We start from the raw sequence: 27,114 nt of genomic DNA, 5'->3' as shown, positions 1-27,114 counted from the left end.
ACCTCAAGAAGTTTTTGTTTAGTTTTTAGAGGGATGGAAAATTCCTCCAAATCTCTGGCAAATTCCAGTACCTGGACTATCCTCCTCATCACCTTTTCAGCAATATAATTCACAGTGGATCAGTTATAATAACAATATTCAGCACTTTTCAACTACAAAATGCCGTAAAATACTAATTACTTAGTCTTCACCCTTATTAAGGTAAGTGTGATTAACTTCATTTTATAGACAGGGAAACCAAAGTGCGGATGGATACCATGTCTTGTCCAAGGCCACTGCAAGAATAACTGTCAGAGCTGGGACGGCTGCTGCTTCAAATGCTGAAGTCTTTTGCCTTCATTTGAGGTCCTCTTGTGCTTTTTACAGTGAGTCCTATATTTTAAATATCATTTCAATCATTTCCATCATGCAGTATTTCTGGAGGACCCAGGGTCTCTCTTGGTAGAGGCCATGCTCCAAATAGGTCATTTATCTCCTTTGATATTATTAATTTGGGGCAATAAAAAGAATAGAGAATTGTAATGTAACTCATCTCTTTGTCTCAGTGCCTCTTAATAGGCATATGCATCACATAACACAATAGCACAGACAGTACAAAAGTCCAGTTATTTGGTGTTGCAAACGAATAATTCAGTTAGAATTTCAGATGACAACATAAAGGCAGTGATTGTCAAGCAAAGCTTTCAATTTAGCATGGTTCTCTGAGGAGGGACAGAACAAGATTGCTCAGTGCTCTCTGATAATGTAGAGGAGAAGTTTTAAATACACTGCGTAAAAAAACCTACCATTTTCCTCCTTCTATAGCTCCTTTCACACGAGGGACTAGATCCTGGGTTGGTAGAAATCGGCATATCTATAAGTCATTAGAGTTATTCTGATTTACACTATCTGGCCCAAAGCACGTCACAAAAAACCTCCAAATCTTTCTCACAATCTAGCACCATACAGAAGTGTTACCATTCAATCTAAATAGGACTGTGTTTAAACACCACACATTGCAACCTGAACATTGCACCATTGCTTTAGTGCACTGGGGCCAGATAGCAGAACTGACCAGAAACAAACTATAGAGAAAAGTGAAATTAATAAATCTCCCTAAGCAGGGCTGCAGGTGTGTGTTCCATTGTGCCCTAGGTTCTCTTGTTATTGATCATGCTCAGGAGGAGTGAAGCCATACAATCCTCATTGGAGGAGTGGACTGTTAGCGGTTCCCCTACAGTGCCCAGGCCCAAGAAGTGCTCCCTGCTAAATTCCACAGGAGGAAATTTTCAGTTTGCTTTAACACCAGCTTATACTGCGAAAGGTGTAATTTCGCCTTTTCGTAACTACACAAATTGTGCTTTTGTAGTGTTATATTCCCTCCTACTGCTTTATCGTCAGTTGTCAAAACAGCCAACGACTGTCCATATAGTATCCATATGCAGCAATGTCATAAACTATTAATTTTTAGCAGATTGGTTAAAAAATAAAACAACAAGCAATTGTAGAAGAGCATGTGTGAAAACATGGCTTGCTGAGGAAATGATTTCAGATGAATTGGAATAGCTGAGGCATGTGTCAATTTACCTGATTAGCAGGAGGCAAAATTTTCCCTCTCACTGTCCAGTAACCTCTTTTGCAATGCTGTAATCTCCAAAGAGAGCTATTTGTTCTAAAACCTTTAGTCCACTGGCCTCTTGTGTACTAAGCCGCCTCCAGACTTTGTCTAGCAGCTGGATTTACAAATTATGGCCCTTATACATTCATATCAGACAAAGTAAGGCTTCTTACACAGCACCTGATTAAGTTCATTTATTGAGGGTTTTGGGCCCCAGTGAATATAGCATTTTGGGAAATCATCCAAAATCCATCACTCCTGTATTCATCTACCTCTGGAGGATTAGCCTAAGAAAGTTTTTTTGCTGAATCATTTGACCCGTTACAACTGACAGCAATAAAACAGAACAGTCCAATTATTTGGATTGACTTCTTCAACCCTCACTGAGAGCCTTTAAAACGCTGCAGATATGCAACAAGTACATAGCAGGTCACGCTCTGCCCTCTGTTACATCCCGTAGCTTATAGAGAGCAGAACTTGATCTATGCTGGGCAGCTGAAGGTGGAGGTTCAGGTTTTGATGGTGCCCAAGTGTATTTTTTTGTTTGTTGGTTTTGTTTTTTATCATCACTCAATTTTTTTTTTAAAAAGTCAGAATCTTTTCTTGTAGAAACAGCTCTCGCCACAGCAATTCACACCTTGGTGGGCTCTACATTGGGTTTCTCTAATGCTCTTTACCTGGGCTACTTTGAAAACCACTCATGGATTGCAAATAATCAAAGAAAGCACAGCTGTGCGAGGGCCTTCTCCCAGGAGAGTCACTGAGGACTGTGCTGTGTGACCTGCACCATCTGCTTATTCTTTAGCAACCCTGCTTGAGGGTTTTGCTTGTAGCATTCAGAGCCTTAAATATCACTTCTGTGTGCTTCTGGGACCACCTGTTTCCTTATTTTCCATCACAGTAGGACTGAAACGGTCAACTTTCCTCCAAGGTATAATCCTGAAAGTTTGGGCAGCAGGGCCTGTGACTGAAATTTTCTTTTCTTTGATCTATTCCAAAGATCAGATGTGGCATCCAGAGAGCAGAATCTCAAGCCTTCCTTTCCTTTTCAAGTGGATGTGGTCTGGTGGGTCTGTATTTATTGCAGGTGGTGGAGGGATGTTGAGGTTTTTTTTTCTTTTCCTATTTGTTCCACTCTGCGGTTTATTTAGTACATGTTGCCCTTTTATAAATATTCAATCAGTTTTATCCCTGGTGAAGTGAACCTGAAATCAATGGAGTTGCACCAGGAATAAAATTGGCTCCATTTCTTGTATGATATATATGAGTGATGATTCTGGCTACCACAATTAAGCATGAAAACTGTTTGCCAGAACATAATTTAAGTGCCCGAATAGGCTCAATAAAGCCATATTGTACTTTGTGAAATGTGTTGTCCTCCCTTCAGTTTTTGTGAGGGACATTGTTTACATATATTTGGATTTAAGTAGGTAAAATTAAGATCAGGATAGTTACATACAGAAAGAGCAAGTGAACAAGCAGTGGTTATTGGGCTCCTTATCTTTACTCGGACCTACATCCTTCTGACACAGGAGGAAAATAAATTTCAGTTGAAAATGATAAATAGGCACTGTAGAGAAGTTCTTATTTTCCAGTGTCATGAACTCTCATAATGGGATAAGTGTTACATAATAATCTAGACATCTAAACATCCTACTGTAGATCATGTAGCAATAACTTGGATGTTTTAGACTCTGCCTGTGTCAACATGGAAAAATAACTCTAATATGGCTGTGGAACAGAAAGTTCTCCTTTTTCTAATATTCTGTTCTTATTTCCATAAGCAAAACTTTTGGCAACACTTTTATAAGATCTGCTTCTTTGCAATATTTGCAATTCAGCCTATGATTTTTGGTTAATTTTTTTTTCCATTGGAGAACCAGCTTACGGAAATTACTTGCACTTGGTTTTCTTGCATAAAGATGTCTAGACCAGGATGTAGTGTTGAGTTTATAAGGAACAGCTGTTGGGGGTTTATGCTCTTGGCTCTATGGACACTCTCTTAAAACTCTTAGGGCAGCGTGCTGGAAGAGGTATGCTGGCTGCAACACGATCTCTTAGGGGAAGCCAGCTGCCTCCTAGTCTCCCCACACAGTCACAGCGCTACTGAGCCCACGTACACACTTTCTGTCAGCTGCAGACATTGTGCTGCTTCGTGCTATGACATGGAATGCGAGAGGCCAGTATGCTTGCATCACCGCTATCTGCTTGCATGTTTTTCTCATTTGGAAAGCAGCATTTATGGAAGCATCCCTCTCCAGATGTACTGGTGTCTGAGTAATTGTGTTATGAGAGCCTCAAAAAATGCAGGCTTGGCTTATTTTGAATAGTTCTATATAACTTCTGTGACCAAACCTTGGCAGAGAGGCCTGCTGTGGTGTCACATGTTTACTGCCAAGGTTAAAAAGCAGGTACCACATAAAACTTTTCTTTCCTAATTTACAAAGCAAATGACTTACAATGCGCACTGGGCACCTAACCCCGTTTTATAAGTTCAATTAGCTTTCAGCTCCTTATGCTAGCTGTACAGCTTTCAGTTTGGACAGAAATCAGACCAGTTTGTGCTGCTCTTGTTTCCAGTCAGTTTAATTTGTCAGGTTTTCAGTTATCTAAGGTCTTTATATGACTTCTGTTACCATAGCATCTGAGTGCCTCACAACATGCCCGCAAGGTGGGGCATACTATTCTCCCCATTTTACAGATGGGGATCTGAGACACAGGGAGACTTTGGTCACACAGGAAGTCTGTGGGAGACCAGGGAATTGAACCCAGGTCTCCCAAGTCACAGCCATATGTCCTAATAGACCACATTGCCTCTCTGAGAGCAGAACCCAGGATTCCTGATTCCCAGGCCAATGTTCTAACCAGGCACACTAGCATAATACTGCACTGTTTATCACTGTCTTTTCAACTTGCTCTTCTCTAATAGCTAACTAGCTAATTCTCTAATTGCTGACACAGCAAGATATATGCTAAACTTTAGGCAGGTGAATATTCCCACTGAAGTCAACAGGAATACTCACCTGCTAAAGTTAATCACATGCTTAAATACTTTGCTGAGCTGGGGCCTTAGAGAGCAAAGATTTAAATTAGGAGGGTTAGATTATTTCCCTCCTTATTTAGTTAATCTCCTTCATATTGGACAAGATGGTTAGGTCGAAGAAACTATTCCAGTTGTACTTATTGGAAAACTGGACTTCAGTTTAATATTACTTACTACTACTAGTTATTCTCACCATTGGTTGCTGCATGCAACAAAAAATGGTGAAAATAACTAGTGGTCTTGCCTTACTGGATTCCTGGGTTGTCTTTTTTCTAACACAAGATTCAATATTGATTGCACATTTTTAATCATTTACTATACAAAGCTGCTTCAGCCTGACACAATGGGTGAAATTAACCTCTGTGTACAGAGCCAGCACAAGGCCCATGCACCACTTAATTCCCTAGGGCTTAAATGGGACTTCAGCGATGCCCAGGCTTTGTCTGGGCCTTCTGCACAGGAATGAATTTCATTGTGTGGGCATAAAAAGCTTCTTAAGTCCCCCTGCAATAAAAATGCAATGTAGGATGTAAATGGCGAATATGCCACCTTCTGGCCACCAAGGGAAGTGCTAAGATTTGATTTGTAACGTCTACACATCAAATCTTAGGCCTGGTCTACACTAGAGAGTTTTGTTGACAAAAGTCAGTTTGTGTCGACAAAACAGTCCTGGTATACACAGTACAATGATCCTTTTGTCGACAAAACTGCCCCGTTTTGTCGACAAAATAAAACCACTTTAACGAGAGGCATAGAGCTTTTTGTGACAAACTTAGCGACGAATCGTCAATGTAGATACTGTTGTATGTTTTTGTCGCAGTAATTGGCCTCCGGAAATGTCCCACAATGCCTATCCGATTCCTGACCACTCTGGACATCTGTCTGCACTCCGCTGCTCTGCAGCCACCCGCCCCTCCCTTTTGACAGTCGCGGTAAGTTTGAAATTGTTATTCCACTTTCTGGTGTCTTTGTGCCACGGGGCCGGGGCCGGGGCCAGCTCCACACAGAGTTGCATGAATGTGGCTTTGCACAGTCGAAAATTCTGTAGCCACTGCTCGTCATCCCAGACCTGCAGAACAATGCGATCCCACCACTCAGTGCTTGCCTCACACGTCCAGAAGCGGCAGTTCACCATGTGCAGATGCTCCGTGAATGACAACAGTAATGCGGGGCTGTTTGTCTTCATGTCACTCAGCAAGTCAGGCTTCTCAGATTCCTGTTCCAATTCAGAGCTCATGATATACTGCGCGACCAGCCGTGATGTGTTCAGAACTCTGAAAGCAACAGTGGAGAGTAGTGCAGGATCCATCTTTTCAGATAGAGACGGCAGGCATACAATAAGGGCGGGGAGCCATTGAAAAAATGGCATGAGTCGCTGCCAGCAACGCAATGAGTGACAGCATGGAAACGCAATGCACCATGGGACATTGAGCCAGCATCCATGCTGCTCCACGCTCCTCTCCCCCATCCCAGAATTCCTAGCTGCAGAAACTGCTGAGTTGCACGGTGGGATAGCTGCCCACGATGCACTGCTCTCACTGTCGATGCTACAGCACCACGTGTGGACACATTTTGGCGACAAAATGAGTGCTGTGTGGATGGGCACGAGTGCTGTAATTATAGTGCTTTTTTATCACCAAGAAATCTACCATCGACAAAACTTTCTAGTGTAGACAAGGACTTAGTGTTTCTCTTAGTTGGTTTTGGGGAGGTTGGGAGGGGACGTGTGTGTGTGTTGGAGGGGCGGGGGTAACTCATGCTTTTCAGTTTATCAGAAGGCATTACCGATTCAGAGATTCATGGAGACCGTGAGATCATCTAGCCTGACCTCTGTCCTATCTATCACAGGCCATTACATTTTATCCAGTTATCCCTGTATTGAGCACAATAACTTGAGTCTGACAAAAGCATAACTTGTGTTTGGCTAAAGCTTGTCTTCCAGAAAGGCATCCAGTCTTGAGTCAAAGAGATCAAAAGAAGAAGAATTCACCATATCCCTGAGTAATTTATTCCAATGACTAATCACCCTCATTGCTAAAAAAATTGTGCCTGATTCCTAGTTTGAATTTGCCTGGCTTCCGCTTCCAGCCATTGGTTCTTGTTACGCCTTTCTCTCCGAGATTAAAGAGCCCTTTGCTACCTGGTATTTTCTCTGCATGAAGATACTTATACACTGTAATCAAGTCACCTCTCAATCTTCTCTTTGATATGCTAAACAGATTGAGCTCTTTAAGTCTCCACGGTAAGACATTTTCCCCAGCCTTCAAATCATTTTTGTGGGACTTTTCTGCACTCTCTCTAATTTTTTTAACATCCTTTTAAAAATGGGGACACCAGAAGTATCCTCAGCATTCCCATATCAGTCTCACCAATGCCATTCTCTGCAGCATGGGGCACGGGGCACTTGCTAGTGGATTCTCTGTACCTTGAAGTCTTTAAATCATTATTTTAGGACTTCAATAACTCAGTCTTAGGTTAGGAGTCTATTACAGGAGAGGTTGGGTGAAGTTCTCTGGCCTGCGTTGTGCAGGAGGTCAGACTAGATGATCATAATGTTCCTTCTGACCTTATAGACTATGGGTCTATAGTCTATGAGTCTATATATCGAGGTAAAATCACCTCTACTCGCTACCCCCCTATTTATATATCCAAGGATTGCATTACCCCTTTTTGCCACCGCAGTGCACTGGAAACATGATTGTGCAGTCTGTTTCTGGAAATGGCTAGATTCCCCTTGCATCATTAACAACATTCTTACAAAATGTATCATAAATGGCTATACATACACAAGAGCTATTGGTTCAGCAAAACTGAACCACAGCGCCACTTTGATTTTCAGAAACATTGATTGCCTTTCTCAGTACTTTACACTTAGTGCTGCTTTTTAGGGCTAGACCGCGCAAGCCTTACTCATGCAATCAATACCTCACAAGCCTGAACTTGAGCTCCATGTAAGGCCTGATCCAAAGCCCACTGAAGTCAGCAGAAGCCCTGTATCATTCCAGAGAGGCAAAGGCCTCGTCCTGTTGCCAAGCATGTGACACAGAGAGTCTAAACCATAACTGGATCTAGAAGTGCTTCTAGAATGGTTTATACACCAATGAGACAAGAGCAACTTCATGGACCACCTGGGAGAGCTCTGAGAATCAACAGTGGTCCGTGTCCCATTGTTTAAGAACCACTTGGCTAAAAGATTGATACCCACTTTAAAAATGAATCCTGTACACATCTTCCCCATCAAACATAAACCCGTGCTTGTTATCTGTAATAAAATACTTAGCTGAACTGATACAATTTCATGCATAAAATATGAAAAGAAATCTAAATATTCTCCAAAATAGAACTCTCTTATGTCTTTTCTCTCAACAGGAAAATCATGCTTACCTTTCAAAAGCAGGCCTTTTCAACAAGCGGAAGAAGCAGATACTTTACAGACACATTTTACAACGACATTTTCCCTTTTTTATTTCCTGTCACACCAATGTGTTATGTGTACTTGCCCCTTCCAATGAATCTGTTTTTAAATTATCAGGCAGTCTGCCAAAAAATTAGAGTGCTTCTTTTCGAAAGAATGGAGATGACTCACCTCCACTTTCCTTTGAGTCATCTCAGAATTGTGTTAAAATCCGAGCCAAATACAATAATTCTGATAAAACAGTAGAACACTTTTGAAATTCCAAAGCCAACACAGTGTCCCTGCTTAGCTAAAGTTCAGAGACTAAGGCCTAGTTTACACTGACCAGGAAATTTGGCTGCAGTCAACAGGAGATATGCAAGGTACATAGAGTAGCTTGCATATTTCCAGTCAACTTCCTAACTTCTACTTACCACAGCGTCTTCATTTCGCTACGCCGATGGGAAATGCGCTCCCGTTGGCGCAGCGTTACTCTTTTTCCAAGGGTGGATTTATTAAATCGATTTCTGGAATGATTGAGCGGATCTTCACTTCTGCTCAATCAATCCCGAAGAATCGATCTGACAGCGGCAAGTCAGTGAAGACATACCCAAAGGAACAGATTTAACAGATAATGTGTCTGGTTTCCCTAGTGCAAACGCCAGATGTGTGAGTTCTGCTAAATTTCTGGAACTCTTCATGAATAAGGTGAGAAAATATTTCAAGTGTTCCTGAGGGACTAACTTAGCATTTACTGCAACACACTGTTAATTAACTTTTTTTTTTTTTTAGACAGTGGAACCCTATTTATCTTATTGGAGCAGGGGTGTTGGATTTATTAGGCAGGCAGGGAAGTTTTTGCACATAGGTGCGGTGTATTGGAAGACACAGCTTGTTCTGATAACTTGGATAAGTGAACTCCTATTGAATAATTTCCATTTCCTGCTAGCACTAGAACACCACGAAGGGTACAAAACCGAGGCTATGCTGTGGAGGCCTGTGCACTCCTTAGATCCATGTCTGTCTTCCTAGCTCACTCCATCCACAACTGCATTTAGGTGGCCTATGAGAATTCAAAATTCACTTCACTGACAGGAAAGGCTGACATGCTAGAGGCCTGCAGAAGGGGATTACATAGTCAGGAAGGAAGAAAGGTCCAGTGGTTTGGGTGCTAGCCTGAGCCATGAGAGGCTCAAATCTAATTCCTGCTCTGCCACAATCCCTGTGTGACCTTGGGCAAGTCACTTTGTTTCCCTGTGCTTCAGTTCCCCATCTGTAAAATGGGGATGATAGCATTGTCCTGCCTCCCAGGGGTGCTATTAAAAGAGTGAGGAGCTCAGGTACTATGGTAATGGGGCCATATAAGTACCTCAGAAAGATAGGGATGCATACCCAAATGTGTGGGTTTCTCAGTACCAAGCCAGGGTCAGTCATCTCCTCTTGCATCTGCCTAGTCAGTACTTCTAAGGGGCTACGGTATGAAGTACATCTAAGGGACTACTGTATGAAGTACATCTGTATGAAGTTGTTGTCTTCCTCACTGTCAGATACCAAAAAAGCTAGTGCTTATCATGTCTGCTTACTTTAAAAATTCAGTGCCGGAGAAAAAAAAATATTTCAGCATCTTTGCTTTGCTTTGCTTGTTGGTTCATTGGTGGCTTTCTTTCCCTTTGAACAGTTGTTCTCAACCCAGGGTATGCATACCCCTGGGGGAACTCATCTAGATCAGTGTTTCTCAACCTATTGGTCTTGAGCCCCAGAGGGGTCGCGGGAAGGGTTTAGGGAGGTCACAAGTGCAGGGCCAGCATTAGAGAGTGGCAAGCAGAGCAATTGCTTGGGGCCCCACACCACAGGGGCCCTGCAAAACTTACATGCCTCATCCCTGGGTGGCAGGACTTGGGCTTCAGACTCCTGAAAAGGGTACAGTAGTCTGGAGAGGTTGAGAACCCCTGCCTTAGGGTACATCTACACTGAAATAAAAGATCCGTGGCATAGCTGCAGCTGGCCTAGGTAAGCTGACTTGGGGTCGCGGGACTTGAACTGCGGGGCTAAAAATTGCAGTGTAGACATTCGGGCTGGGTCTGGAGCCTGGGCTCTGGGACCCTCCCCCTCGCAGGATCCTAGAGCTCTGGTTTGAGCTTTATATTTATAAAATATATCTGTTCATATTCTTTACTACCACCACTAGATGGACCCAAACTCTGCTACAAACTGATGACTTCAGTACATGTGTTTTCACCTTAAAAATTCAGGTCTTCAGGTTTGTTTCATAAAGAACAATATCTCTAGATGGTTTCTAAGGAGAGAGGAGTTTTGTGCTTTAATAGAGACTTGGTAATTCAGACTTCAGAACCATCCCGTGTCTCATTGAAACAATTACAATGTACGTAGCCAAGTTTAATGTGTAGCAACCTCATATGCAACCAGGAGAGAAAAACCTTTATCATCTGACACAGCAGGGAAAACACGGCAAGTTGTTTTATGAAGGAACCTTTTCAAAGAACCAAACATTATAAATACAGGTCATTAATTGAGAAAGGTCATACAGTTTTTAAGCAGGCAATAATTAGCTTTAGGTCTAAAGATATATGGAACTAAATATAAATGGAGCTAATAGTCGTACGATAATCATCTTCTGCTGTAGTGTCAATAGAGAGACAAAGCTATTGTGATGCCAGTGCTTTTGTACAACAGCATTATTTCCATTGTGCAAATTGCATTTCCCTTATTTCTGGAATGACTAGCCAAACAGAAATCTGTTTACTACAGTGCAGTGGAGCGGTAGTTTCCCTTTGAGGCTGTAAACCAATAAACCAAGATTTCCATGTTTGGTTAAAACATATAAACAATATTAGTCCTTGACTTTGGGGGAAAATACTAAAAATCACAGGGGACTCAAGTTTTCCGACAAGTTAAAAACTCAACAAAACAATGGCAGCTAGTTAAAAAAAACAAAACCCAAAGGTGTTCAAGGGGGATAGATCAAGTAGAAAACTCTGTTTAGTGTCATCTAGCCAATATCCAGCTTTAGATAGGGATGGTGGAAAGCAATAACTGATTTTCCAAGATAGGTAGCAATAGGCTAGGAGCAATTGCTATGAATTTGGAGAGGATATGCTGTATTTTTCATACATAACAAAGAGTCTGAATCCCTGCTTTCAGTCTTTTCCTATTGAGCTGTGACCGGTATCTCCGTACTGCATGCCCTGAACTGGAGAGCAGAAATGATCCCTAAACCTGTGTGTTTATAAAGCTAGTGATAAACAGCTATGATACCGGTAAAAAGCTATAAGCAGCCAATCTATTTACAACGTGGGACAATCATTGTCAATAACTCTGCTATAAATGTCAACATCTGACACTGTGTCAATAGCCTTTTATGTGAGGATAATGCACTTTCTTAGGTAAAGGCTACTATAAAGAATAGTTTGCTATCAGGCATTGTGTTGTTACAATTACCTTTTCTTTCCCCCCATCCTATTATATATAGGGTCAATCGTTTTGATGGATGAAGTTACTGTCGTTGAGTGAGATTATTGTACTGTCGCTGAATAGCTGCATTTGGGCTTGTTTAGACCAGTGTTTCCCAGACACTGGGCAGGCTCTGACCTCTAAGGGATGCAGAAGCTAGTCTAGGGAAAATGGGAGGGGGAAAAATTGCTGCTTCTTGCAAATTCATTTATATTGAGGACTCAGCAAAAGAACATTTAATAGATGTTTCTCGCTTTTGATGAGTCTTAAGCAAAGCTGACCCAGCATGAGAGGCTCATCAGCACACTCTGGCCCCTTTTCCAATGGTCTATAAAAATGTACTATATTAAAAAAAAAATCCTTAAGGAAAATACCTTCCCCAGCACCAAAGCCCCAATACGTGGGTCTTAATCAAAGGTATATAAAGCTCTTCCGTTCACCTAAACAAGTTATTCCTCAAAATGCTGATTTATTTTTAAGCAGCAGTGTGCAGCACTTATTCATGAATATAGTAACGGTTGAATCGCTCAAATTCATTTGACAGAAGTTCCGATATAGGATTTTATTTCCATTTATGATTAACCTAAAAGTGGTTAATAAAAATACAATTGCTCCCCAGCCATATGGATTCCAGCTTGTATTAAACATTCCAATGGCAGTGTATGCTTATATTAAAATGAAATGAATAACAAGAGAAGGTTTTAACCACTTCAAACTCATCCACAAAGCTCCCAGTAGGACTGTGCAATTGGAACTCATAAAATGAACTCGCAATAAAATAGGACAGCCTAGGAAAAGATGTGTGTACTTTTTTAATGAGGATATTAACCAAATAAAAGAATTAGAAGTTTGCCAATATCTAAACCAGTTATCATCTGAACCAGTTTTAGAAATCAAAGTGCCACAATCGAGTTTAGCAGGCAATGTGCACATAAATTATTCAGCATTTTAAAATCTAAAAATCAATGCTTTACGCTGGGTAATCCAGTTTAATGCAACAACCAGAAGGCCAATTTATGAGTGATTTCAGATTAAGTTTCCCCACAAAACCACAGAAGTGAAATTACTATATGGAACAAGAATAGTCAGCCTGTGCTTTTTCCATGTTACTCACATTTACACCATTTTCTAGAATACATGTTTGGCTGACGAATTACACTGTGGCTTAAGAAGGCTGGCTACAACATAACCCTCCCTTCTCACACCGTATAATTAATGAGGAGCTCTATATAAAATGCTGACATAAGTCCTTTAAAAGATTCCTACTCACTGAACTAGTAGGACCAGGACTGCTTGAATCCCCACATATCTGGCTATCATTTCTAACTGTTAGTGGCATGAACAGCAAATGGGGGGAGCCTAATATGCAGTGTCTGCTAACTATAACCTCACAGTTTACTGACGGCAGCATCACTGTGCCTATCTGCAACCAATATAAATACTAGTAATAAATAAACAGACAATAATAGATCAGAAACTCATCCGTATTCTCTATAATATTGAGCATCCTATCAGCGCTTAAATAATTAAAACTTTACACTTTACAGAGTGCCATTTGTCCATTGATTTCAAAGCACTTTGTAGGGTGTGGGTATATATTCCAACTGACAGGTAGGGAAACTGCAGCACAGAGAGGTTAACAATGTCCATGGTGACTGAGTTACTGGCAGAATATAGTCCTGGGTTTTATTCCCCTAACTTCTGCTTTAACCACTGACTGGATGCCCGCTTAGTAAAGCTAGCAAGAAGGTAGCATGTTAACACTAACTATATAATCTCCCTTAAAGTATACCATATGTTTGTGATTAGGAAGACGAATGCTCCAGAGGAATCCATGGTAGTACTAGTCGTTACAATGTTCCTTGGTACATCAAGACTGAGATTTTTAATGGAACCTAAGGGAGCTAGACTCGCTCTTCTTGTAGAATTTCAATGGCAGATGGGTCCCGATCTTCCCAGGGCTCCTTTGAAAATCCACACCTAAGTTTCTATGCTGGTTTCCCAATAAAAACCTGGAATTGTGGGTCAGATCCTTGGAGACAGACTGATTCACACCATTTGAAGATCTGGCCCATAGAGCTCATATCTAGAGTGACACCCAAAAATATAAAGCACGCATTAAACCATTTTAGAAATGGAGACTGGCATGTTTTGGAAAAATCATTTTTTGACGTAGCCATTAATCCATGTTCTAATTAGTATTCCAAGGCAAAACAAAATAAGTGGATTTTTAAAAATAGTATACAGCTACAGATCTACATAGATACAAATCTACTTTGCAGTGCTTGGTGCAAGGATCTGAACATGGATTGATTCCTTCTAGCCAGTGGGTGTATGTCAAAAGCACCCATAATCCCCTTAAGGCAGTGATTATGCAGGCTCTGGGCAAGGCCCTGATCTTATACCATTCCCTTCTTTCTAAACTGTCCTTATCTCCAAAGTAATCCCAAAGTACCACCTCTTTATTTTAAAAGCTTCTGATACTCTTCACTGGGTCTGAGAGATGTCCCAAAAGCATCACCACACATTCAACTCCCTTACCCAAGGCTGTCATCTTCGCAAAGACTCAACTGGTCTAAAGCAAGACTCAGCTGGCTTCTATATGAGATACAGCCATGTACTAATAGCTAAACCATCCCTTATAGGGTTACATTTTCAAGACCTTATGGAGGACTGTGTGCATATAAATCCCAGAAGGCAATAACAGTCTGTGTGCAGCGTTCCAGTTAACGTTATCAAATACATCCTAGATGCATATTTCGATTTAGTCTTTGTTGGAGACATTGCAGCTTGTGTCTCATAAAATGGGTAAGTCACAATGGTCTGAGAGCTACTGCCTCATTTGCAGATGTTTTTCTCAAGGGAAATGTTACCTTCTTGGCACAACACTACTTTATCTCAAGGAGCATTTACCTAATGCATTCCCGTGTTTTAACTAGGCTGATGTGCTTTTTAAGATACGACAAAGTAAAGTTTCCTATGGCAATTCTTCAAGAAGAGGAGGGTGTTTTTACAGGAGAAGAGTCTTTTGTTGTCAATCTAAACTGCAAAGAATTGTGTCAGCATCCAACACCAGATATTTTGTCACTCAGACAAACTCAGACAAGAGCAATGGGCACAGAAAAGGAGCCACTTGACATGGCAAAGAAAGAAAACAATTTTTTTTCAGTGTGCAGCTCTTGCACAAAATGAGTCAGTAGGCCTTACAGAACAGAAAACAGAAGTTGCCATAGAAACTTGCATGCCTTACATTAAAGAGAAGGAAAAATGTAGGCCAATATTTCTGCTTAGCTGGCTCCCATTCTTGGCTTGCTCTTCAGCTTGCCTGGATTCTGGAGCAACATGAGGTGCATCTATTTTTTTCCAATACAGAAACACCCTTGCCCCCACCTTCCCAGGAAAACTGCTGCTGCTGCTCTGCACACACATCAGCTGAGCCAGTGCTAAGAAACTGTTGCTGGGTTACTACGAATCAGGAATCAACGTTGTTTCCTGCAGCAGGTTAAGTGCATCTAATGGAACGCTTGGGAATGTATTATTAACAGTAGGGTGATGAGTATGCCACTACATGAGTGGTTTTAAGCCTTCAGCAAACAGCATTCTTTCATATTATTCACAATGAACCGGGAAAAAAGGATTGAAAGAAATAAGCAGAGTTTTGGATTTCAAATGTAATATTTACACTACAGTATTCCAGTCAGCTTCTTATTTAAAATAAACTTTTCCTTTTCTCAGTTTACCTCAGTTTTCTCATCTGTGAAATGAAGACATTACTTAGTTCCCCCTTTAGTGGGATGGTGTGAAGTGTTTGTAAAGCCCTCTGAGATGCTCAGATGGAAAGTACTATACAAAGTATATAAATAGAGACCAATAGCCTGAACCTTTCGTCTTCGCTAAGTCACATATGTTTTTTATTCAAAGATTTGCAGTAGGTAATACTAGAACTTGTAATTACAAGCCTGGCTATGTACTCTGCAACTTCAATGGGTTTGGATCAGGTCTGTAATTCTGAAAGCCTGTGCAATATGTGGTTGAAAACAGGCACAGATCTATCCCTTTACAGTTGCTGATGATTGCCTGGAAAGAAAAAATGCTTTTAACAGTTTAATGTAAATGATGATTGCAGAACTGTTATTTATTTTTGCACTCAAGGAACATGTTATTGTTACTTCTTCCTTTTAATTATGTGGACAGGGCAATCTATTTAATTCCTTTCTTACTGATTCACTTAAGAACTGAGCAAATGCAGAAGAGCCTACTAAATATTCAGTAGGCTGTTTTGTTTTTACTGAATCCTAAGTCAAAACAAGCCAACAAAAGAAGAAACCCCTTTTTTTTCCTGCCATTCCTGCCTGGGCTAGTTTATGTTTTCCTTGTAAGAAAGGAATTCTAGCATAAATATTTGCTCTGAAAATATGTATCCCAGTCTTTATCTAGCTAGTAGAAACCACTGATCTTTCCAAAATACCAAATTCAAAGAAATTCAGTTAGAAATATGCAAAAGTCACTGTTTTTATCTATTTTGAGCATAGAGCACTTTAAAATAACAGGCTGTGCAGTTTTTACCCATCTCACATGATGTATGTTAATGAATAAAATACACTATTTACAGGAGCAGGTCAAGATATCTGACAACTACAGAAGCCAACATTTCCAGAACAAAATCTTGATAAAGCTGATATCTAGAAAATATCATAGAATCATAGAAGCATAGAAGATGAGGGTTGAAAAGGACCTCAGGAGGTCATCTAATCCACCCCTTGCTCAAAGCAGGACCAACCCCAATTAAACCATCCCAGCCAGGGCTTTGTCACACCGAGCCTTAAAAACCTCTAAGGATGGAGATTCCACCACCTCCCTAGGTAACCCATTCCAATGCTTCACCACCCTCCTAGTGAAAAACTTTTTCCTAATATCCAACCTAGACCTCCCTCACTGCAACTTGAGACCATTGCTCCTAGTTCTGTCATCTGCCACCACTGAGAACAGCCTAGCTCCATCCTCTCTGGAACCCCTTTTCAGCTAGTTAAAGGCTGCTATCAACTCCCCCCTCACTCTTCTCTTCTGCAGACTAAATCAGCCCAGTTCCCTGAGCCTCTCCTCATAGGTCATGTGCCCCAGCCCTCTAATCATTTTTGTTGTTCTTCGCTGGACTATTTCCAATTTGTCCACATCCTTTCTGTTGTGGGGGGCCCAAAACTGAACACAGTACTCCAGATGTGGCCTCACTAGTGTCGAATAGAGGGGAAATAATCACTTCCCTCGATCTGCTGGCAAAGCTCCCATTAATGCAGCCCAATATGCCGTTAGTCTTCTTGGCAACAAGGAAACACTGCTGAGTCATATCCAGCTTCTTGTCCACTGTAACCCCCAGGTCCTTTTCTGCAGAACTGCTGCCTAGCCAGTCAGTCCCCAGTCTGTAGCTGTGCATGGGATTCTTCCTGTCTATTTCTGTGTCTCTCTGCTTGTCTCTCCCTACACCTCTATTCAAGCAATACCCAGCAAAGCCCTCCACTCACATCACTCCTGAGTGGCCTTGGGTATGCCTTTGTTTTGAATGGAGACTGCTGTTCTATCATAAAGGAACTTAACTGCTGCAGCTGTCTTAAGTGAAGGGCAGTGGTTATATCCACGTGTTTAACCCAACCTATAAGGACAGCACTCCATGGAAGTATTTCAGTTGGTACTACAGTACCTATGAAGTGGAGTCATTCAAGTCTCACACATAGTGCAACACTGCATATCTTGTAAAATCAGCTATTGCATTCGCCCAGTTTTACATGGTCCATGTATCTAAAAATCAGAGACCCGTTGAGTTAAGACAAACATGTTTAAAGACTAAAGAGCCAGCCGAAGCAAAAGGAACTATACTTCCCCTTTGTGCTACTAGCTCATTGTTGTCCATGACTCTATGCACGCCTGCCTCTCTCTGTCCCTTCTACTTGCTCATGGTAAGGGAATAACTGGCATTTACTACCACTCTCATACCCATGTAGGCACCCAAGATCTGGGGTGCTGTAATGGGAGTCTTATTTCCCTCCTCCCTGCATAGCTCCATAGGGCTAGTCACGATCTACCCCATGTTGAATAACCAACTTTCTCCAAATTCCCTTCAGACATTGTCTCATAAATAAATGCTTTCTTTGGCTAATAATCAATAACAACAACAACAACACTTAGCTCTTACATAGCCACTTTTCATCAGCAGAATTCACAGAGCTTTATAAAAGATGAGCACTTTGGTAACAACATTTAAAAGAAAATGGCCAAAAACAATGTAAAAGGTATAAAGCAAGGGGAAGCATTACTATTTCATAACAGATCATATTGTCCAGCACGGCTCAGTTTAAATGCTTTAATGTGCATGGTAAAAATATTGTTTAACTGAATTCAATAGACTCTTGAAAACATATGATCAACTGCATAATTTAAAAATTTGCATGTCTTTAATTAACTAATCAAGATCTTGACAGTTAGAGATACAGGTTGCTGACAATAACACCTTTCCCTTCAAAAGGTTTTGCAGGGGGAGAGAACATCTTAATCTGTAAATGTTATTTGAGCTATGATATGACTGTTACATTCAATATGATTTTCAAATCCCACTAGTTAAACATAGTTTAATGCAATTATCTGCTGATTGTGAATCAAGAAATATCCATAAAAGACAGTTTCCTGATAGACTTGTACTTCAAAACATTCCTGTGGATTAAGTTATCTTTTTGTTGCTCAATAATCAGAAGCAAAAAAAATAAAAAAAGACAAAACTAGTTCTTTTTTTTTTTTTTTTAAATGCTATCAATCTGTTATGGTACAAGGCCCAGATACTACATTAGAAACTTTTCCTGGTATACTAACGGTGTTTAGAGTATGATTTTTATGACATTTTTTTACTGGCAAAAGCCTTAGTGTAAATGCTGTTATGCTAGCAAAAGAGTGCTTTTGCTGGCATTCTTTATTTTGTTCAGGAACTGGTATACGCTATGGTGGCAAAAGTACTCTTTTACCAGTATAAGGTTTGGCTATACTTAAGAACATAAGAAGGCCATACTGGGTCAGACCAATGGTCCATCTAGTCCCATATCTTGTCTTCTGACAGTGACCAATGCCAGGTGCGTCAGAGGGAATGAACAGAACAGATAATCATCAAGTGTTACTAGGAGAGTTTGCTGGTATAGCTACACAGGTATAGCTACACTAGCAAACCTTTCTCTAGTATAGACAAGGCCTCAGACCTGAGATCAATTCTTGGCTCTGCCGTGTGACCCTGGGCAAGTCACTTCAGACACTTCCCCTCTCTCTGTCTTTGTTTCCCCTGCCACCTTTTGATTTTCTTGTCTATTTAGGTTGTGAGCTCTTCAGGCAGGAACTGTCTCTTGCTACGGATTTGGACGTTGCCCAGAACAATGAGGCCCCAACCTTGGTTGCGGCCTCCAAGTGCTCCTGTAATGCAAGTAATTCACAATAATTGTACTTCAAGCACCTGCTTTTGGGTGGGTGGAGCGAGAGGGGAGGAAAACCAATCACAGTTGCTAGAATTAAAGACATGAAAGGAACCTGTTTGTACCCTCTGTTGAACAGGGTTTAGCAAAAGTAAAATGACACTAAAGAGAAAGTTGCCAGTGCATTCATAGGGGACGCAAGAGTCTAATTCTGTCTGCTATTCTGCTTGATTTGATATGTAGGACACCTCCCTCCGGGAAGGAAAAAGTAATTCAATGAAGAACAACCCCCGCCCCCCCTATTTTAGGATAAAAGGGTCTTAAATCCACAAGAAGATATCCTGGGACCATGTTAAAATCTAGCAGCTGTTTACAGACATTTTTTCAAGCTTGGGGTTTTTTATTCAAATTCAAAAGTCGAAGAACACATTTCTCCCTGTGTGTGTTGTACTATTAAATAATTCTCAAATGGCAAAAAGGTTTTATTAATTAAGCGTAGATGGGGGACCAGCTAAAATGCAGCATAAAATAAGCATGTTACAATGCAACCGTCTTCACAGGCTATAGCACTGCCAATTCCCCTCCCTCCTGTTCTGTGTAATACAGCAGCTATTTCAGCGCCTGAACTCTGTAAATAGGGACAATATGTCACTTGTGTCAAAACTATACCAATTACATCATGTTTTTCTGGTGGTTGTCGTGGCTTTCTGATAGACAAATGCCTATGATTACACTGAGCCTGCTAGTCACACTGCAGTTAAGAGTTTACGTGAATGTAAAGCTATGTTTGTATCTACCTGCATGACAGCTACCACTGAAACAGCTAACATGAATTAGCTAAAGGTCTTTCGACCTAAAAATGTCATATTAAATTAAATGTTAAATGTTATATTAAATGTTAATATTAAGTTAAACGAAATTAAAACAAATAAAACAAAACTACTTTTGTAGGATTGGGCCCGTATTATGCTGAAATGCCCCTTTTCAAAATAAAAATGATATCTTGCATTTTATAAAGTAATGCTACACCTTTAACAATACGAAAATCTTCAGAATTACATGTTAAAAAATCATTAAATCAGATGAGAAGCAAATCATTGTGTATTATCCTAAAAACAAACCCATCGTATGACCTACACCACAGTTCAGCAAGGTGCTTTAACACATGCTTAACTCTAAGCATAGCTAGCTGTCCTTCTGAAGACAGCGGGACCACTTATGTACCTAAAGTTAAGCATGTAGTCACGTGTTCTTACTGGCCTAGTGTACGGGGGGAAGCTGTACATATGTACATCTTCATTTATCAAGGCTTTTGACATAGTCCCACATGACATTCTCAGAGCAAACGAGGGAAATGTGATCTATATGAAATTACTATAAGGTGGGTGTAAAACTGGTTGAAAAACCATACTTAAAGAGTAATTCTCAGTGGTTCGCTGTCAAATTCGGAGGATGTATCTAGCAGGGTCTCCCGAGGGCTCAGCTCTGGGTCCATTACTAGCCAATATTTTCATTAATGACTTGTATAACGGAGTCGAGAATATGCTTATAAAATTTGTGGATGACACCAAGCCGGGAGGGTTTACAAGCACTTTGGAGGACGGTATTATTCTTGAGAAACTGGAGAATTGGTCTTAAATCAACAAGATGAAATTAATAAAGACAAGTGCAAAGTAATACACTTAGGAAGAACAAATCAAAGCACAACAGCAAAATGGGGGATAACTGGCTAGGCAGCACTACTGCAGAAAAGGATCTGGAAGTTATAGAGGATCACAAATTTAATATGAACTATGCAGTTGCGAAAAAGACTCATCCTGAGGTGTGTTAAGAGGAATGTCACATGTAACACGTGAAAGATAACTGTTCTGCTACTCAGCTCTAATAAGACCTCAGCTGGAGTACTGTGTCCAGTTCTGGATGCCATACTTTAAGAAAGATGTGGACAAATTGGAGAGTCCAGAGGAGTGCAACAAAAATGATAACAGGTTTAGAAAATCTGACCTATGACGATTAGTTAAAAAAAACCTGGGCATGTTTAGTTTTGAGAAAAGACGACTGAACGGAGATCTGATAACAGACTTCAAATATGTTAAGGGCTGTCTGAAAGAGGATGGTGAGCACTTATTCTCCATGTCCACTGAAGGCAGGACAAGAAATAATCGGCTTAATCTGCAGCAGTGGAAATTCAGGTTAGATATTAGGAAAACCTTTCTAACTATAAGGATAAGTAAGCACTGGAACAGATATCCAAGGAAGGTTGTGGAATACTGAGGTCCCTTTCAGTTCTACAGTTCTATGATTCTGCAATTCTATGTTTTTCTGGAGCAGGGCTTTATTGCTCTACTTCTTTCCACCATTTTCTCAGAAAGAAATAAAAAAACATCTGAAAACCCAATGGGGAAAATAACTAGCGTTATTCAAGTAAACGTACCAAATTTATGTTCATACCGGGTATAAAGATCCATCCTTCTAACATAAAGACTTAAAATGTTACCCTTTGTACTGGAGCTATGAGAGTTATCTCACTAACAGGAAGAGGGACAATTTGTTAGTGTTCAAAAATTTAGCTCTTAGAATATAGGAATAATGCCAAAGAGAAAGAAAAAAAAAACCATCGGTAGGATGCTAAATGAGAGAAAGAACTGACACTTGTACTTTACACATTTATCCCAATCTTTTGTAAAAATGCCGCGATCTTCTGAGACTTGTAAACTTGTTTTTCAGTAAAGGAACCCTAATGGCAGAAATGTGCATCCTTCATGTTAATGAAGGAAAGATTATTCCAAATGCTATTTTTCTTTTATATCAACTGCCATCTAAAAATATCTTGTTTTAGAAAAGTCTCCAAGTTTGACATGAATAGCTATAATTTTCCTTAAGGCTATTGACTTCAATAGCACTACTCACATGAGTAAAATTATTCACAAACTGAAGTCAATACACGATTGGATTTATAGACCATTTAGGATGAGCAGACACTAATAATCTTTCCACCATCTAATGAATGCTTTCAAAGTTACTAATCTGCTGTGTTAGCAAAGTAGACATTATGGGAACATTACAGATTGATGTTGTGTGGCAGAGTAGAGGGTGACAAGCCCCTCGGTGCCTCTGCCACCCCCAACCCAGCTGCTTGGGCTGGGGCAAAGTGGGCCAGTGGGGCCCTAGATTGCAAAGGAGAAAGCAACAGCTGAGTGCGCTGATTAGAGCAAGCCAGAACCTTGCCTAATGAGGTAAGGGGGAACAGCTGTCTCCCTAGCTGGAGGGGATATATAAACCAGCTAGGGAGGCATCATAGAGAGGCATGGCCAGGCAGGCAGGCACCAACCAACCCACCCACCCACCCTGATACTCAGTTTGCTTCCTGGCCAGAGAGGATGAGCAGCCCAAAGCCTCAGGGCCTGGTGTAAGAGTGGGGATTTTACACATTCACTGTAAATAAATGAGCACGGGTGATTGCCCCAGGTTACGCCTGCGAGTCCTTGTGTTCCGGAGAGACCACCCAGAGGACCCAGAAAGGCAGGCGGCTAAGAGTGGCCACCACAATGGAAGAGACCCTTAAATGGCTCGTAACGACAGTGCAGGAAATGCAGCAGTCCCACCAGGCGGAACGACAGGCACTGATGACCTGGCAGGCCAACCAGCAGTGGAGACTCCAGGATTTCATCAAAGAGCAGGCAGTCGCCTAGCAGCAAATGCTCCAACATATGGCGAGTCTAGCAAGCGGGGATGGTGCCTGAACAGCGGCGGGCTGAGGACTGTGTAAGATGGGCCCGACGGACGATCCCGATGTGTTGTTGGGGACTTTTGAGAGGGTGGCTATGGTGCCTGGCTGGGAGAGGGTGACCTAGGCCCTGCACCTCGCCCCGAATTTGGGACACAAGGCCCAAGCCGCCTATCTGGTATTGGGAGAGGCCCAAGTTAGAGTCTACGAGGTGGTGAAAGCCGCCATACTGGACCGGGTTGGACTCTCCGCGGAGCGGTATCGCCAGAAGTTTTGGATGGCCAGGTGGACTGAGAGCCTGCGGCCCCAGGCATTAGCCCAGAGGTTAATGGACTGGGCCACCCGGTGGTTGAGGCCAGCCACCCAGATGGTGGAAGAAATACTGGACACACTGATCTTGGAACAATTCCTACAAAGCCTGCTGGAAACTGTCTGCTTCTGGGTCCAATAGCGTCAGCCGGGCTGAGTAGCAGAGGCGGTTTGGCTGATGGAGGAATATGTAGAGGCTGAGGCACCCAGGAGGGCAAGTAAGCCTGCCAAGGGTGCAGGATCAGGGGGGAGACCTCTGGAACCCACACCCAAGAAGGGGCCTAAACCGGGGGAAGGCAGAGGCCGGGAACTGACCTCTGTCATAAGAAACAGGACTGCCCCGAGATGGAGTGCGGACTGGCAGACTTCTGTGGGTGGCAGAAGGCGGGGGGGCCAAAAGTACGGCTGTTGGCCACAAATTGAACTCAGTGGGACAAATCAATTGAGACTTTATGCTTGTGCCTAAGTGTTTGTAGGATAGAGGTTTGATGCAAAACCTATTTCTTTGACTTAGCTTTTCCTTAGCATTGCCATTCCACAGCAAGCCATTTGAACACAATAGTCCTTTTGACTTCACTGAAACTTCTCATATGGTACATGCATAAATTCTTCTTCAAGCACATCACCATCTGCACACAAAACAAATAAACCCCTCCCTCCCTCAGAGAAGGGAATCACACTTCTCTGACAGGCTGGAAAGAAGAAAAAAAAAGGGATGGTTATTGTTTTGAACAATCAGAAGGAGCCATATAAGAGCCAGAGACAGAAAGAGAAATATAATGGTTTTCACACTGGAGTCCTTCAGATACCATTATAGGTAACATATACAAACACTATTCTCCAGAAAGGTTGTGGGGGGAGGAAAGAAAAAGTCAAGGAAGATAATATTTAAATATTCCAAAATAAATGTAAGATCCTTGGCATCAGTGCCAGTGATGTTATCCTCTGCTAATACTACAAGTAACTGGGGGGGAGGGAATCCACCATACATCATGGATTTTTTTTTTTTTACAGAAAAAGTTTGTGATACTTACTGTTACCAGAATCTTGATATTGTACAAACAATTTTTTTTCACATTTCTAATATGCAGCCTTCAGATGGCTTCAAGCTTGAAAAACAAAAACACCCCAATCAAGATCATATTTTCAATGAACAATTGTGGAAAGCACCTCTCACTGGAAAGAGCTAACGTATTCAGAACTGCCCATTTTAATCTGCTTGCACAAATGCATTGGTCTCCCACCATGGCTAATTTTACAGTAGCAATAAGGCTAATGAAGATGGTGTGATTAACCTCCAATGATCACACTGGAAGGATTAAATAACTACCTAAATTGAAATAATCATTTTGCAAGGAAGTGATTTATCCCTCACTAGCCACACTGAGTACAAATGCCTAATGCATCACGTGAGGTGAAAGGAAATTGCCAGTGATCCAGAGAGCTGGTTCTTGGCAGAGGCACACAAAAAAGACTAGATGGTCCTGGGTGCACTGTGCAAGGAGGGTGATGGACACCCGCTGGGAAGATGCAGGGACTACCACTGCACAGTGAGTGAGCGTGGAATGTATGCACTGCCCAAACATACAATAGATTGTGTATGTGTGTGATGTGCATACAGACTTATCCATGGGAAGGGGATGAATACAACAGCTAGTAAAAGGTCACATGCGTTGCTCAAGCTCTAAAGGTCAGACTGTATAAAAGAGACTGTGTGGAGATGAGAAGTGGATAATAATCTAAGAACTGTAAGAAAGGACAAAGATGCTCAAGTAGCAACGTTTGAGGGTATAGCCAATCTGGCTAAAGATGACAGTGTAGAACCTGGATCTTAATATAAGGAGAGGAAATGGATTCTTGTGTAGTGCAGGTATGGAAAGTTAATATCCATGTTTAAATAATGGTTCATTTGTGATGAACAACAAAAGCCAGGAACATCTGTGACTTTGCAATATTCTTGGGTCACAGAAGGGGAGCATTGCCTCAGTTAAACCTACGGGCTGGGTTTTTAACGCAGTGCAGAGGATTTAGCTACACATCTTCTATTAAAGTTTTAAAAAAAGTATTAGTCAATTGAGCACGTAGTTCAAAGCAACATACCAAAGAGGCTACGTCTAAAATTATCTACACAAAGTTGCTATGATCAGCCCAGACTAGGCAATCGCTATTATAATTTGTATTACAGTAGCCTTGCAGGCCCCAACTGAGATCAGTCTCTGTGCTAGGCACTGTCCAAACACATTGTAAACTCTTGTTGGCAAGGACTGTCTTTTAATCTTATACAAGACAGACAAAAGAAGTATTATTATTCCAATTTCACAGCTGCACAGAGGGCATAAGAGACATACAGAGATGAAGGAACTTGGCCAAGGTTACCCATGAATCTGAGGAGTCAGGAATTGAACCCATATATTGTGAGTCTTACTCCACTGCCTTAACTGCAAGACCATGTTTTTTCTATGATAAACCACAGCATGCAAAGTACAGACATTGACATTTGCATTTAGTATGTTGGATTTAACTATCATTTTCTAGCAAGCACGACATCCTTATAAATGATAAAAATTAATAGGAAATGTTTCATAATGATATGAAGTGTGCCAGGCTAAAGCTTTTGATGGTTTTAATAACCTTAAATCTGAATTTCCCCCACTTAAATTCTAGGGTTGAAAGCTCAATTAATTTTGAACTACAACTCTGTCTATCATCTCAACAACATGTGGCAGAGAAAGAATCCATGCGAGACAAATGGTTATTTTTTGGTGTCTGCTGCTGCCTACTGACAGGTGTGCTGTCCTAAATAATTAGCTTTCAAAAAGGGATCCCCTTAACCTTTTTTCTGAAACTGGTTAGTGATCTCAGTTTTCCTTCGCTGAGCTCTTGACAGCTCATGTACTCACATCTGTTATTGTTTGGTAGTTTGATTCCAAGAACACAAATCACTTCAAGGATTGGCATCAAATTTATTCAGGCTTGTGATGCAGATCAAAACCCATCTGTTTGCTAATCAAAAGCCATATTTTTAATCACAGTACAATACTGGTGTCAGCAATTTCATCACATAGACTTTCTCTTTCTGCTCTAACCAATAATAGATGGCTCTCTTCATCTGAGCTGCATCTCTCTGAATTATACTTTTATAATGCAGCAAGCACCATGATATCCAGGCACCCATATGTAACCGTTAACCCATTTGTTTGGGTTGCGGTACCCCAGCTGGCGTTTTTCACCTGTAGGCTCTAATCCTGCAATGAGCTTTTTGTTGCCAACGTTTTTTCCACCTGATCAATAACCCTGAACTGATGAATTAACCCACGTTATGAACCATGTAACAATAGCAACTAGAACACAAGGAACTTTTTGATACCTTCAGACTCAGTTATTCCCTCTTTATGCTCAGGATCTAATCAAAATATCCACAATCAAGATGATCAATCCATTGATCTATCTATTACAGGCTGGCAACCCCAGCTTTTATTAAGGTTGTCTGATACTTCCCATTATAGACAGTTAAAGTTTGGCAAGTTGCAAGTGACTGACAACAGGTTCTTATAATGGAAGTGTTGGACAACTTTAATAATAGGCACGGCTGCTTATGATGGTATTTCAGGGTTTTTTTCAGTTTCCTTTTTTAAAAACCTAGGAAATCACACACAAAACCCTACGTTAAGAGAATATTATTGAGGTTGTAAAATCAAGTCCTCAGAAGATAGGAAATGTGAGAATTAAGGCTCAATTCAGCGTCCTTGTGCACAAACATTATGATGCAGTCTTTAATTACATGATCACGTATTTTTTCCACAGGACACTTGCATCACTTAGTAATAAGGGCAATCTGATCTGGGATGAATCAGGGTTGTGCAGTGAAAGACTCTTGTCTGGAGAACTCCTGCTTTGTTCGTTGCAGAAGCTGGAAGATGTGTAGTGAATGAAGGAGGTGACTGTAGGAAGAGAAAGGAGGGTCTCATAGTTAAAGCAGTTGAATCGTTCCATGGGGAATTGGATTTTATCCTACCCATGCCATAGAGTTCCAGTGTGATACTAGGAAAGTCACTGAAATCAAATTTTTCAGACGTAGTCACTACTTTCAGAGGTAGTCACTAATTCTTTTATTGATGCCTGGCTTGAGAC

At 41.1% G+C, this 27,114-nt stretch overlaps 1 long non-coding RNA gene across 2 annotated transcripts; it reads left to right on the top strand.

Moving 5' to 3' along the window:
- Positions 1–256: 256 nt before the first annotated feature.
- LOC137146444 (uncharacterized) lies at positions 257–8,163 on the top strand. 2 transcript variants are annotated; one of them, XR_010917942.1, is made up of 3 exons: positions 257–365; positions 5,461–5,572; positions 8,010–8,163. It is a non-coding gene; the product is annotated as an uncharacterized lncRNA (long non-coding RNA). The 2 variants fall into 2 exon arrangements; XR_010917941.1 differs by lacking the exon at positions 257–365 and adding an exon at positions 2,425–2,528.
- Positions 8,164–27,114: the final 18,951 nt, after the last annotated feature.

Source organism: Emydura macquarii, unplaced genomic scaffold, assembly GCF_026122565.2.
Source record: "Emydura macquarii macquarii isolate MOO-44397 ecotype Brisbane River unplaced genomic scaffold, CSIRO-AGI_Emac_v2 contig_450, whole genome shotgun sequence".
Lineage (NCBI taxonomy): Eukaryota > Metazoa > Chordata > Testudines > Chelidae > Emydura > Emydura macquarii.
This window is presented reverse-complemented; position numbering and strand designations above follow the sequence as displayed.